General features: G+C 45.4%; 1 pseudogene across 1 annotated transcript; it reads right to left on the reverse strand.

The window, feature by feature from the left end:
- Positions 1 to 932: 932 nt before the first annotated feature.
- On the reverse strand, positions 933 to 1,917 carry LOC309957535 (transmembrane protein 59-like; annotated as a pseudogene). Its single transcript has 2 exons — positions 1,707 to 1,917; positions 933 to 1,529 (listed from the first exon to the last, which is right to left on the reverse strand). The product of its transcript is annotated as a transmembrane protein 59-like (transcript).
- Between the last annotated feature and the right edge of the window lie 11,864 nt (positions 1,918 to 13,781).

Here is a 13,781-nt window from a genome sequence, read left to right on the forward strand (position 1 = left end):
AAAGTCAAAAAATCATAAGTCGAACCATTGTAAGTCAGGGACCGTGTGTATATATTTAATTTTATTATTATTTTTTTGTGTGAGAATCATTTTCGCTTTAATTTGCTTCCTGATCATCATATAGCAATAAGTAGACATAGAACATTTTCTAATTATTTTCTGGGTTGGGTAGGGGTGAAAGGGAAGACCTGGAAAATCAGGAGTATATTAACTCAAATTTCAGTACATAATTATTCAAATAAAATTTTAATGATTTCAGTTCAATACAACTGAAAATGCAGTGTGTTAAAGGACACTTTCTACTAAATTTCAAATTACAGGTTGTGGGTCACTTCTAAGCAAGAGCATCATATCCTACTGAGTATTCAACTTATTACTAAGGTGATTGACATGGTAGGAGGTGGGGAAGAACAATGATCAGCTCATAGAATTTGGCTAAGAAAGGAAACAAACAAAAACAATGCAAATAGTAATTAAAACAGCTACAGGGCTTCCCTGGTGGCGCAGTGGTTGAGAGCCCGCCTGCCGATGCAGGGGACGCGGGTTCGTGCCCCGGTCCGGGAGGATCCCACGTGCCGCGGAGCGGCTGGGCCCGTGAGCCGTGGCCGCTGAGCCTGCGCATCCGGAGCCTGTGCTCCACAACGGGAGAGGCCACAGCAATGAGGGGCTCGCGTACTGCAAAAAAAAAAAAAAAAAAAAAAAGCTACAGATATTAGTAAAATAAAAATACAATCCCAAATGTCCATCTCTTACATTACTAGAAAAAAATTACAGGTAAAGTTACAGCAAATACAGTCTTCACAGATTTGGGTAACTTTGTTTGCATTTAATAGTGATTTTAATAGTGATTTTTAAGCCCTATAGCCAATGAAATTTTAAAAAGCACTATGAGGAATGGACATTTAGATGTGTATACACTTTTCTTTAAAAAAAAAAAACAAAGCTTAAATTTCTGAATGAGCAAGATTCACTTTTGCAGGTAGAGGCCCTGCTTCTTCATGATCTTCACCTTTAGATCTAACAACCACAAGAGAAGAAGCTGGATATCTGTTTAGCTTTCGTTCACTCACAAATTCCAAGTCACCATAGATACGCAGCTTCTCAGAGGGAACATACTGCTCCACAGCAGTAGCAACAGTTGCACAACAAATCCAGAGCAATACCGTCATGGAGAGGACAAGAGTCATAGTTAAAATCCACCCGGAGTTAGGAGAGACATGTTAAAAAGCCATCACTTTCTCCATCTTCAGGATAGTTCCTGTGTGCTTGTGAACTTCTCATTTGCAGATAGGACATTTTGCTTAGCGATGGTTCTTTCAAATTTGTAGGTTCCTGCTCCAACTGTGGTGCATACTGGATTTCTGGCTTAGACTGGAATATGACTATTTTCCCGTCAGCAGCTTGAAGATAAAAAGTCCACGAAGAGGTTAAGAAGCTCTGTGAACGGTCCATCATATCACTCCAGAATGACCTTACCAGAGTTAGAGGGAACACTAGATGCATTTTTGGCATCAGGGACATGAGTTGTTCTTGTCTCAATTCAGCAAATGGCGGCTGATTCTGGCACCCAGGGTGGCAAACATATTGCTCATCAGATCGGGAATATGCTTCTGTACACGCAGATTCACATTCCAATTTGGTCCGATTTAAATCAATTCCATCATCCACAAATTGACAAATTGAAAACAGCTTGCAACCTCTCTGACATGTGTACAACTCCTCTTCCTGGGAGTAGGTGTGCAGGGGGTAGGTCAACTGGCAGGCCCGGTGACAAGACGCCGTATCACCCAAAACCGAGTCAAACGCTTCAGCCAGAGTGGTCCCTGAGCCTCCAGTCAGGGCCATGGTCAGCAGCAGCAGCGGCGGCGACAGCCCCCGTTGGACCCTGACCCAGAGGCTCCCGTTCGGGGCCGCCATTTTGTTTGTCTCTGTCACAGCAGGTCAGCTTGTTGCTCTATATATTTTATTTATATATATATATATATATATACGCACATATACACACACACATACATATATATATACTGGGCTGTGTCTAATTCTTGTGCCTATATCTGAACTACTCTACAATCAGACCTAATTGTCATGGCAAATAGCTAAGAGATAGCCCTGAACGTATCTATTAATAAAGTACAAGTAGATTTATATTTAGTGTACTACACTTACTAAGACAGGAAAGAGGACCATGAACATTGTGGAACATTTTTCAAATGACTATTTAGAACTGATTGCACGTATATTTACCAGAAAATGTGAGTAATCAGCATACCCTGTTTCCAGAACTTTCTATGCTAAGGTTTCCTTATAGGAAGAGACAGTCAAGCATTAGATAAGAATGTGAAATTGGAGAGTCAGATTGGCCCCGGTTCATATCGTGACCACAATCATGACACCTTGACCCAGATACTTGGCCTCTCTCATCGAATTCCTCGTCCTTAAAATGGGTGTTGTGCTGGTATCTGCCTCTCATGGTTCCTGTGAAGATTAAGACAGTGCAGGAAGAGTCCTCAGCACAGTGCCTGACCCATATGAGATGTGCCACCAATGCTTGCTCTCGTGATCATGGCTGCCGCCGTCTTCTCCGTCATCATCATTGTCATCACCATCTTAACGATTGCCCTCTACCTGTCAGGGCCTTTACTGCAGCCAGCTCCTTCCTCCAAAGGGACTTGGGTTTGAGGGACTTGCATTGCGTGATGTTGTGATTCAGTGTTTCTAGGAAGTTAGGCTAGGATAACAAGCAAGTTTCTGAGTCTATGTAGAACTTCTAGAAATAGTTAATTGACCTTTTATGTCTTAGATAGCTTATCAGTAAACGTAGATAAATGCTGCCGTGTTAGCACTTGAGAGCGTGACATCTCCTGCTGTCACAAGCTTCCAATGCCTAATGGTATTGATACCTGATCCGAGATTAGGGAGATCTTGGCTCCTCGGCTTTCCTGTTCGCTTTCGGATCTGAAAGCAGCACCTTGAGAACAAGGAGGCCACGCAGAGGTCAGACTCCTGTCATGCTTCCCTTTTCAGATGACTGCCTCATGCCTGGAGACCTTGAAAACTGATCTTGAAATCCAGGGCTGGGTCTGTTCGGTGGTTTTTTTAAAGAATTAAAATAGAATCTTTCAAGGGCAGAAGTCTCCTCTCTTCTTCCTTCTCCTCACCCAGGCAAACCCTGCTCTTCCTGAAGGTGACACCAAGGTAGCTTATCTACAGGGCTTGCGGGTGTTCATGGAGTTAATGCTGCATTTAAGGGGGCACGGAAGTACCTTTGTTGTCATGCCAACAGCGTTCCCTTCCTGGTGAGCAGCACCGCTGAGATGGATGACAAAGGTTCAAATCCCTGCTCTGCCAATTATTAATTGGATGACTCTAGGCAGGTTAATTTCACGCAACTTCTTTGGGTCTCACTTCCATTACCTGTAAAATGGGGGTAAGAAATAAGACTGCCTTATAGGACTGTGGTGAGATTTAGTGGTTAGTATAGGTAAAGCACTTGGAACTCTACCAGGCACATAATCAGGGCTATGTGAGAGTCTGCTATTGTAGTTAATTTTACCTTTTACCTTTACCAAGTAACTACTCGGGCTGTGACCTTCCCTAATTTTTCTAAAAGCTGAATAAAAGGCCCAGATGTTCTTCAAATACAAGTCAGAAAAGGAAACAAAAGTAGAGGTTTCACATGGAGGTGAAGGATTTTACACCCTTGGTCTGAAGGATGTAGAACCTGTCAGATGTACTTTTCCAAGTGGGGGAAACCAGAGTTGTTGGACAGGGAGCCGTGGGCTGGGGAGACCGAGAGGGGGCTGTTTGCTGGAGTCCTGGGAACCAAGGGAGGTTTGCCTGAGAGGCTGTCATCTGGAGACCGGAGTGTTCCTGCTTAATTTAAGGCACGCTGTGAAGGGCTCCAGAATATGTTAAAATGGAATTCGTTTTAATATACTTCAGTTGAGAAACCCATGGTATTTTCAGGAAGAGAGGAAGAGAAGTTTGTAGGAAGCAAGAAGCCCCAAGGTTACAGACACGATGGAGGCTTGGGGACTGTGTTTTGTGTGATCCACGGGGAGAAACAAGCCTTGCAGGGCTCGAGGATCTTACTTGAGACCTGCCCTGTCGATGGGAAGGGATGCCTAGGCTTCCTGTGGTGAATGCTGCACCTGTCTAGTTAGGAGAGGCAGCTCTTCATGGAGGGGTAACTGGTGAAGGGGAGGAATCCCTTAGAAAACTTCAGGCACATGGAACAGAGCATGCAAGCCAACTGCAATCCCACAGTGATCCCAGAATGCTTTTTCTCCCACTGGGCTGCCCATCCCATGGGGACTTGAGAACACACAGAGGCTGGGCCTTTTTCATCTCTGGCTTTCCAGGAATGGCTCAAGAAGTAGTTAGGGGTCTGTGTTATGGATGAATTACAAATTTCGGATGACCTAGGAAGTAAAACTTTGAAATGGGACTGGCGCTGATACAGGAACGACTGGACTGGACCTTGGAAGCTCACATCACTTGTGTTCTCTCACAATCTTTCCCCTTGTTACTTGAAGCAGGGTGAATATGAGGTGTTCCCACTGTCACCTGGCCTTGTTGATGGAATAAAAAAGGTAAGACAGGAAGGAAGGAAGGGAGGAAGAGAGCAAGGAAGGAAGGAAGGAAGGAAGGAAGGGAGTCTTTTGTGCATACATTCAGCTTAGACCAGTTCTGCATTCACCTCTGCTTGTTGAATTTGGATCCTGTGATGTGTGTGCGTGTTATGGGTGTGTGTGCGTCATGGGTGTGTGTGTGTGTGTGTTTATTGTGTGTGTGTTGTTTTCCTTTCCCACCCTCTCCCCATCAATCAATTTAAATCTTATCACTTGCAAAGGTGGTTGTAAACTAAAACAAAGTGACCAAATATCACAGTTCAGATTCATGTTAATAGAGTGATTATTCAGAGATAATCTCATCCCTTTTTCTTCTGGAATGGTGTCTTTCAGAGCCTCAGCTGTTTGGTTTCATTGAAACACAGCAGGACCTTGATACACTTTTGGAGAGAATGAAGATGAACCCCTGCAGAATAGAATGTCCTTAAAATTGGTAGCTGGGGCCCTGGTTTTCATGTGTTGTAGGGTAAAGTTTCGCATAATTGCTTACTCCGTGGGGGGTAGAGACCTAAATCCTCCACAGTGCTAACTAATTGGTGATGCTTAATTCATATTTGTGGATTGTGGATTGCTAGATGTGCATAATTAAAAGACACACCTAGTTGCATGATTCCACAGAAACTTGCCAGGGTTCCCTGGTGTATTTTACAAATGAAATTAGGCTTTGTGGGAGTTGTAGAATTATAGATGTATGTATATTTCTTTTAATCTCAAATGCAAAAATAATATTTCTGAATCCGGTTTCACTTCCTGTCCTTAGTTTATGCTTTCATCTTTTCTCTATGCTATTTATTTGTCAGTATACTCCAGGATTTGTTTAGAATTCAGATCATTTTGTTGACTCTGTAGTCAGAAAATTCATTGATTTGATTCCCAATTTCTACATAACGAACAACATTAAAAAGATACAAAGACTCTCTTCTATTTTCTCATCTTTTATCTTAGCCTTATTAATATCTATGTAACAATATTATTTAATACGGGTCCCCTTTAACATGAGCTGTTGGCTGTATAACCCATATACGTTTGTGTATTTGGGAGGTGGGTGTGTGATATTGTTGAGGGTGGGGAAAATGGTTCTGAGCCTCAGAAACTTGAAATATACCTGGGATAAAGCATGGAATTCAGTAGAATTGACTCTGCAAATCAAATGCTAGAATTCATTCACAGATATGGTTTTTGCATCTTCAAATGGCCTTGGGTTGAAAGGAAATAGAATTCAGTTAAAATTGCTTGAGTCAGGGTGTGAATGGCTATGAGGAAATATGGTATCTTTGTCCAAGGCCAAATTCAGAAATATCACAGCTTCAAAAGCCTGTCCTGCTTCAGGAGCAGCCTGCGGGTGACTTGCTCTGTCGGCCACATGAACACCACCAGGAAGGAATTCCCTCTGTACAGATTGTGAGGGGTCGGTTCCCCCGAGGCGTTAACCCCACTCTCTTCTAGGCAGGGGCTTGGGTGTTTAGCATATCTTGAGGAAGAGAGAATTCTGCCCGGAGATCTACGGTAAGGCGTTCTCCTGGGCGAATTATAGTATTATTAACCAAAAAATAAGAAAGAAAAGGAGTGTTTTAGGAGCCTGCGGTGTGTGCACATGACTCGTTAGGACCACAGTGACCTCTCAGTGCCTATGACCTTCCCACTCTGCAGACAAGGAGAGCGGAGCTCAGGGTGTTGAGTGCTTTGAGGGGACGGAGTAGAGCCTCCGCCTGGGCTGCAGAGCCTCAGACCTATGGAGTTTTTCTTGTGGGGTTTCTGGGGTCCACAGCACCGTGCATTCCCATAATGATGCTCATTTCATCAAAATTAGTTAAGAAGCAGGAAAGAAGTAACATATGTTAGAAGCACATGTGATCTAGGTTGGTGCTTAGCTATCCAGAAAATCTGGTTGGCTGGACTAGGATAGTTTTCCAAGTGCTGAATTTTGGCTTGACATTCAGGGGTGGTCAGATAAACATTTGAAGAGAGAATGTTGGGAGATAACATTTTAAAGAGAAAAGAGCCCTGGTGGGGGATTTAGAAGAGCTGGGTTTGGTAATAATGATGATGATGATGGTAGCACTAACATTTGCTGAGCATTTTTGCTCAACAAATTTGTTGTCCAACATTTATGGAACAGTGCCAGGCACTGTTCTAAGAACTTCACAAGTATTAATTCATTTATTTCTCACAAAAATCCTCTGAAGTAGATCCTATTAGTATCCCTGTTTTACAGGTAAGGAAATGGAGGCGCAGAGAGGTGAAGTAACTTGCTCAGAGTTTTACGGCTACCAAGCCACAGAGTGGGGACTTGAACTCAGACCCTGAGTCTGACTTCAGACTCCATCACCCAGGTCACCTCTCTAGGGCCCAGCACTGTGACCCTTGAAATATTGCTTAATCTGGGATGTCATAGACTCATAAAATTTCAACAATATTTTGGAGAACTGTATAAGGTTGCCGTTTAAAATTTTTGATAACTGTCATTTATTTTTACAGTCATTTCATGAAGGAAAGGACAATATTAACAACCTCTCAACAAAGTAAGGGCACAAATCTCAGATTAAAGGACAATCCTTCCCGTTATTGGAACATACACTGACTTGTTCATCTGGCAAATGTGCCTGGAGTACCCACTGTGGGTGAGGGAGGGGGTCTGAAAAGCAGACCTAGCTCCCACCCATGTGGAACTCTCATGGGTGGGAGCTAGGGAGGGGAGATAGTCATTTTAAAAGTAAACGAAAAATTACATAATCACAGATTTGTTAAGTGCTGGAAGGACGTGAGCACAGCTCAGGGATGGGGAATAAAATGTAGGGTGTGCCCTGCTAAGGAAGACCTCTTCCACGAGAGGAGACAAATGATGGGCAGAGGGAACAGCACATGTGAAGTCTCAGTGCAGGGAAGCGCCTGGGGGCAGGAGGAAGGAGAGGAGGCTGCATGGCTGCTCAGGACCCAGGAGGAGGCTGCAGAGAGCAGTTCGGGTCTGGTGTGCCCTCAGAAGTCAGGGGAAGAGCTTTGATTTTACTGGTGGGGGGGGGGGCAGTGGAAACCATTGCAAGATTTGCAGGTGCATGACGCGGTTTGATTTACATTTCACGGGATAACTCAGTATGCTCCTGGGGAGAGCAGACGAGAAGGGGCCAGGAGGAAAGCTGGGAGCGTGGTCAGGAGGCTCTTGCAGCTGTCCAGGCTAAAGAGGCTGGGGCTGTGATAAGGGTAGACGGGGACGTGGTGGGGGAAGCAACAGCAGGAATCAATGCTTGTCCCATTCAGGGTGGGAACAGGATATAGCCATCTCATGGGAGACGATTCAGGAGGGACCATCTACAAAGGCAGGGCTGTGGAGGAACGACAGTGGTGGTGCTGGGCTGATAGCATGGAGCTGTTACTGTGGAGGCCTGAGGGGCAAGGAGAGGGGGGATGTTACTGGAACCCTGAAGGAGAGGGCTGCCTTGAAGGGAGCAGTGACCTTCAGTGGAAGGTCAAGCCAGGCCAGTGTTCTGAATTTCTCCCTCGCAGGCAGAGAGCCGAGGAATGAATCCACTGACCTCTTTCCCCTCCCTCCCCGCTCCTGTGATCTCCTGTGGGGCTGCCCCATTGGCTGCTAACCAGACCACAGAGGTTGCCCATTGATGTGGTCCTTCCAGGTCAGCCCGTGGGCAGAGAGCAGAGTAGGGAGGGCGGAGGGTAGATCTGGTGGGAAACAGGACGTAACCAGCACCAAGACGATTCCCAGACCTGTATCTGAGCAGCGAGGTGGAGGGAGGCCCTCCTCCTCTGTGGCGGAGAGACTGGGAGAGGGAAAGGAAGCTGGGGAGGAGAGTCAAGGTGTCCTGTTCCCGTGGACTGAATCCCTTGAGGGCTCTGAGTTTTCCTCTGTAAAAGCAGCCGTTGGACTGAATGACCTGGGAAGTCCTTCCAACTGTCTTCCTAGAGGACCCTATGGGGGGCTCACTGAGCGTTTCTCATAGGGAGTCTCTACGAGTCACCTAGAATCCAGCCCTCCTCGCCCCCTGCGCGGTCACCCAGATAAAACCCACGGAGGGTGGCGATGGAGAGTCTGGGCCTGGCTTTCTGCCGGAGCAGAAGAGCATTTGGCGGTGGCCCTGCTGGGGAAGCCTCATCTGTGCTGTGCGTGGCTGGCCTGCTGCTAGTAACTGCATCTTTGTGGCCCTCCCGAGGAAGAGAAGGACTTTCGTCTTTACAGATCATGCGCTAGTCGGCCAAGCCTAACTCGGGCAGAATTCTCTGAGTGAGAGGAAATCAGTGGGCCCCCTTCAGCCTTTATTTTGCTTTCCAGACGAACAGCCCAAGGGAAGTCCCAGCAAGTAAATGTGGGCCCTCTTCCCTCACTTGGCTCCACTTTATTTTAATTTTATTTTCAAATTTTTATTGAAATATAGTTGATTTACAATGTTGTGTTAGTTTCAGGTGTACAGCAAAGTGCTTCAGTTATACATATATATAAATATATATATTCTTTTTTTACATTCTCTTCCCTTATAGGTTATTACAAGATATTGAGTATTATTTCCCTGTGCTATACAGTAGGTCCTTGTTGGTTATCTGTTTTATATATAGTAGTGTGTATATTTTAAGCCCAAACTCCTAATTTATCCTTCTTCCCCCCCCTCCTTTGGTAACTGTAAGTTTGTTTTCTATGTCTGTGAGTCTGTTTCTGTTTTGTAAATAAATTCATTTGTGTCCTTTTTAGATTCCACATATAAGTGATATCATATATTTGTCTTTGTCTGACTTACTTCACTTAGTGTGATAATCTCTAGGTCCATCCATGTTGCTGCAAATGGCATTATTTTGTTCTTTTTTATGGCTGTGTAGTATTCCATTGTATGTGTATCTATATACACCACATCTTTTGTCCATTCCTCTGTCGATGGACACTTAGGCTGCTTCCATGTCTTGGCTATCGTGAATGGTGCTGCAGTGAACATTGGGGGTGCATGTATCTTTTCAAATTGTGGTTTTCTCTGGATATATTTGGCTCCCCTTTAAAAAACTCAGTGAATAAGATGAAAACTGCAGATAGGCAATTCTGCGATCTGCTCGTTTCAGTGATAAGGGAATTTTAAGGCACCTTTACTGCATTTCTGGTCACTTTCTAAGGCAAGAAAGAATGGTTTCAGTGAAGCCGGGAGAGTCTGCTGTTCAGGTGGTTGTTACAAGCTCAGGAGGTGGCCATCTCGTGGAAGCAGCTGCTTTTGGAGCAGAATTGGGGCAGGAGTAGGAGAAGGGAAGGGGGGATGGGAAAGGGGTTCCTGATCCCAGCACGAGGCCAGGGTGAGGCCTCAGGGCCAGCAGCTCTGAGAAGCTTCTTCGCGTTCTGAGGGCTCCTCGTTCCCCTTGAACCTGCAGTTTGATCTCTTTCATCCCTGAGCTTCCTGCCTCCTCAAGCTTCAAAGCTCTGAGATTCCCTGCCTTCGAGGAATTACAAGCCACACCCCCCTGTCCTTTTCTCCTCCTTCTTCCTTACTGAAGGTGATGAGAATTCTGGAAGGATTTTAAGGGGAGTTTATTATCTCTCAGAAAACAAAATAAAGCCTATGTGAAAAATATAAGTCAGTGAATGTATTGAAAACCTACATTTATCAAAATTCAGTTTGGTGTCTTGGGAAGTTATCTTGTATAAAAGAATGAACGCTTCTGAAATAATGAGAATAGGCATGTGGGCTTCCCTGGTGGCGCAGTGGTTGAGAGTCTGCCTGCCAATGCAGGGGACGTGGGTTCGTGACCCGGTCCGGGAAGATCCCTCATGCCGCAGAGCAGCTGGGCCCGTGAGCCGTGGCCACTGAGCCTGCGTGTCTGGAGCCTGTGCTCCGCAACGGGAGAGGCCACAACAGTGAGAGGCCCGCGTACTGCAAAAAAAAAAAGAGAAAAAAAAAAAGAATAGGCATGTGGTTGTTAACATATAGGATTTTGTAGTTCGGATGCTGTTTATGTAACATGACATTAAATGAGCCATTTCCTGGCCTAGCTGGGCACAGTGGTTGCTGGGATCACCTGTGTTCTGAAGACACGTGCTAGGTTGTGGGCAGGCCTGGCTGAAGGGTGGCCCACACTGGTTCCTGTCGGGCAGAGGGAAGTACTGGAGTCCCCACTGAGAGCTTTGCCTAGCCCCTCTCAAGGGGGAGAAAGGGGGGATACCCCCTCCATAAGCCTTCCACCAATGAGGGGCTCCATGGCCTGATGCTGCCGCAGCAGTGGAGCAGGGTGGAAGCTCCTGGGTGAGCTGGGTTCACGTCCCCTGGGTCTGATGGTCCTTCCAAGTCCTGACTCTCCTAGAAAAGCAAGGAGAGCCTGCCGGCAACAGGCCAGTCGAAACTGCCCCTGAAGACAGAGTGAGGAGAGGAAGGAAACTGAGGAGGGACAACATGTCCACTGAAGGTGGGACAAAGGCGGCCATTTTCCTGGGGTGAAGTGGGCACACGGGGGGAGGTGGACAGTAGAGCTGTCCTGAGAGGACCCTGCCAGCTCCCTGAGTAAAGCAGTTGAATGTGCTTTTGGATGCCGTTTTTGGCATTCCCTACTCTGGTTTCCTCTTTTATTTTTAAAATCTCTCTAATAAGTGCTTTAAGAGTGAACCTATTGATGATTTCTATTACTCAGGATAAGTTGGGCATTTTCCTGTGAAGTTAAACATCTACAGCATATGACCCAGCAATTTTCCACCTAGGTATTTACCGAGGAGAAATTTGTGTTGGCAAAAAGACTGGTACATGGATGTTCATAACAGCTTTATTCATAAAAATCCAAAACTGGAAGTAACGCAAACCCAAACACCCATCAACTAGGGAATTTATAAGCAACTTGCTGCACACTCACGTGCAGGACTCCAACTCAGTAATAAAAGGAATAAACTGTGAATACATGCAAGGACAGGCATGAGTCTTCTAAGTATTTTGCTGGAAAAGCTGCCACAAAAAGTGTATATTGTATAATTCCACTTATATGAAATCCTAGAACAGTCAAAACTAATCTATGGGGGGAAACAAATGGAACAGTGGTTGCCCTGGTGAAGGGTGGGTGAAGGAAGTAGGACCAGGGGTTCACCAGTAAAGGATACAAGAGAACTCTCTGGGCTTATGGAAATGCCTGTATCTTGACCTGGGGGAATGGTTGCCTGGGTATATGTGTTTGTCAAAACAAAAACCAAAAACCAACTGCTTACTTGAAATGTATCCATTTTATTATATGTAGGTTATACTTCAGTAAAGTTGATTTTTATAAAAGAACCTAATAAATGTAACAAGTTTTCTTTAAGAAGTTACTTAGTACATAGGGATTTGCCTGTGGATGGCTTGGGCTCATTGATTTGCCAGGGTTTTGCTTTATTAGCACTTGAGGATTTTGAGCATCTTGATTTTGAGCCCCTCCTGTCTGTTCTCAATAGTTCCTCCTATCAATTCATTGAAGGCATTCTGAAATCACCGATAAGACTGTTATTTCATTGCTCGAGTTGTCAAATAATGCCCCGATTCCAGAACAATATTTCACAGAGACAGTGAAATCGTTCCACTGAAATCTGGCTGTTTCAGCAGGTGAGCCCTGATGCTGGCCTCTGTGGAAAGGTATTCATCATCGGATTCATTATCAAGGGGGTTCTGCATCCGCTTTTCCATTGCCCGCTTAATGTGTGAAGAGCTCAGAGATAATTATGTACAGTTAGTTTCAGTTTCATCAAACAGCTCTTCCTTACCACTGCATTTTATTCTCCTGGGAATGTGTGTGTGTGTGTGTGTGTGTGTGTGTGTGTGTGTGTGTGTGTGTGTGTGTGTGTGTACACAGCCACATATACATATACGGTGAACAATAAGATGTATAGACTTTGGAAGGTACGCACTTTTCTCAGCCTTAAGTAGTATTTATTCATTATAAATTAATACAGAGAACATTTTCTAAGCTTTAAACACACGCTTGTTGTTGTGCTGGGCACTGTGGGATGTACAAAATCAAATCTTAGACTCTAGGTCTAGAAACACCTCGAGGGGTCATTTGCTCTGGCTCTTATTTTATTTATTTATTTATTTTTGCGGTACGCGGGCCTCTCACTGCTGTGGCCTCTCCCCTTGCGGAGCACAGGCTCCGGACGCGCAGGCTCAGCGGCCATGGCTCACGGGCCCAGCCACTCCGCGGCATGTGGGATCTTCCCGGACCGGGGCACGAACCCACGTCCCCTGCATCTGCAGGCGGACTCTCAACCACTGCGCCACCAGGGAAGCCCCTGGCTCTTATTTTAGATGGGTGTGGCATTCTTACCATTTCAACTGTTATGGACTGAATCATGTGCTCCTCCCAAATTCATACGTTGAAGCCCTAACCCTGGTGTGACTGTATTTGGAGATGGCGTCTCGAAAGAGGCAATTAAGGTTAAATGAGGTTATGGGAGAAAGGGGACTCATGTAATAGGATTGGTGTTCTTAAGAAAAAGGGACAGCAGGGGTGCAGTGCACAGAGGAAAGGCCACGTGAGGACATTGCAAGAAGGTGGCTGCCTACATGCCAAGGAGAGAGGCTGCAGGAGACATCAGACCTGCCTGCACCTTGATCTTGGACTTCCAGCTTCCAGAACTGTGAGAAAATAAACGTCCGTTGTTTAAGCACCCAGTCCATGGTATTTTGTTATGGTAGCCTCAGCTGACTATAACTGCACCTGAGCCTGGAAAGTGGCGGTAGATAAGCCGTCACTTGCCTGTGGGTCACTTAATTTCAGTAGTAGGGAGTCTGGGAGACTTGTTCTGTTGTGGACTTACTGAAAGCACATCAAACTCCTTGATTTAGTCTACCTTTGTTCTCATTCTTCCAGAAGATAAAAATGACTAACTTATTGTGCTAGTTAGCCTGTGCTAGACCTTGTCCTAAGCAGTTCATGTGTACCAACTCATTTCACTATTAATGCAGTCATCTGAAGATAATATTCTTATTATTTCCTATTTGGAAACTGGAAGACAGAGAGGTTAAGTAGCTTACCCAGAGTCACACAGCTAGTCAGTGGTGGGGTCCAGACCCCTATCCCAGGCAGTCTGGCTCTTTCCACCTTCCCCTTAACTACTCCTCTTAACTACCTCTGCGTATCCCAGGAGAACACCTACAGGCCTATCCTCTAGTCTGTCCCATGGGACTGCCCCTCAGGGAAAGTAACTTTCTGCCTACC

The sequence above is a fragment of the Leucopleurus acutus genome, assembly GCF_964270905.1.
Source record: "Leucopleurus acutus genome assembly, chromosome: 2".
Taxonomy (NCBI): domain Eukaryota; kingdom Metazoa; phylum Chordata; class Mammalia; order Artiodactyla; family Delphinidae; genus Leucopleurus; species Leucopleurus acutus.